The sequence below is a fragment of the Trachypithecus francoisi genome, unplaced genomic scaffold, assembly GCF_009764315.1.
Source record: "Trachypithecus francoisi isolate TF-2019V2 unplaced genomic scaffold, Tfra_2.0 Lachesis_group6, whole genome shotgun sequence".
Taxonomy (NCBI): Eukaryota; Metazoa; Chordata; class Mammalia; order Primates; family Cercopithecidae; genus Trachypithecus; species Trachypithecus francoisi.
In genome coordinates, this window is record NW_022681471.1 from 74,554,151 (window position 1) to 74,555,820 (window position 1,670).

Consider the following 1,670-nt stretch of genomic DNA (forward strand, 5'->3'; position numbering starts at 1 on the left):
CACACTCATCTCTTCTTGGACCCCACCCACCTTCCCCAGGCTAGTTCCCTTGACTTTAACCCTTTCAGTAGTGCATTGGTAAACTGCAGAGTCTTGCCTTTCCTACCTTTAGTTGGAGGTCAGAGCCACAGACGCCCTGCATAAGTCCCTTCCCTTTCTGGGTCTCAGTTTCCCGTCTGTCAAAGGTTGAAGGGGTGATGGAGGTTGGACTAAATGCTATCTGCGGAACTTTCTAGCTGTAATTTCCAACAGTTTTACATCTGATCCATTGAGAACATTGAATTTTCGTGGCCACATCTTTTCTACTTCCTCTCTCTCTCTATATTGTATAATACATTGCGGATGGGTAGGGGGCACAGGGAACTTTGAAATCATTACTTGCAGCCAGAATCTGAGGAACTAGGAGCTGAAGGAGGTAAAGGGGGTGAAACAAGAGTTGCAGAATTTTCAAAGTAATTAAAGCACACTGGGGCAGTGAGGCTGGGCCAGTGCCCACTTGGTGGAGGAGCAGCATTTTGCAAGCCAAGTAACTTTAGAAAAATGGTCCTCTCAGCTGGGTTTGGCTTCAAAGGAAGGTCAAGGAGGTGTGTGCCCAGAACCAGGGCAGGAGCAGAGTATCAGCACCTCCAGCTGTAGCACGACCCTGGGGATTCAGTTCCATACTCCTGGCATCACCACCTTCCCATTCTGGACAAACTGAAACAAAAGGCAATGGGGACACAGCCCCCAATGGGCCAAGTTTCTGTTTCAAAGGTGCTTACAGTCAAGTTGCAGTGACAAGCATAGAGATAAATAGGGCCCACCTTACAGTTTCCAAGGTGCCTTCAATCTCTTTTCTCTTTGGCCCTTACACCAACCTGTGAGACAGGAGGAGAGGACATGTTTATCCCATTTACAGAGCAGACAACTGAGGGTCAAAGGGGTGATAGAATTTGCTGAAGCTGATCTGACCAGCAAGTGGAAAGCTGAGACTTAAATCTAAGTGCTTAGACTCCAGAGCCAACGCTCTGTTCAAAACATTTTTTTTAATTATTTTTTGAGACAGAGTCTCACTCTGTCACCCAGGCTGGAGTGCAGTGCCACAATCACAGCCCACTGCAGCCTCAACATCCTGGGCTCAAGCCATCCTCCCACCGCAACTTCCTGAGTACCTGGGACTACAGGCATGTACCACCACACCTGGCTAATTTTTTTTTTTTTTTTTTTTGGTAGGAACGGGTCTTCCTATGTTGCACAGGCTGGTCTCAAACTCCTGGACACAAATGATCCTCCCACCTTGGCCTCCCAAATTGCTGGGATTACAGGCATAAGTCACCATGCCCAACCTCACATTTTCAATACCTTTGGCAATAGATTTCTGGAAAGCTAAAACAAACAAACAAACAAAAAAACAACAACAACCTTTTCAGAGTGGCTAACTCTGGAAAGTGAGAATGAAAGATTATGGGTTGGAATTTTCACTCAAACATGTATTTTACTTTTAATCCATATGTGAAAGGAAATAGCTCAAAATACAAGGCATGATTCATGCTATAAGACAGATACACAGTATGATGGGGATTTGAAAGAGGGAGGGAACACTATTTGAGCTGAGCTTCAGAGAATGGCAGAGGTCTAAATAGATTGAGATGGGGTTTGGAGGGAGCCTGAGGATCTCAGAGACTGTACAA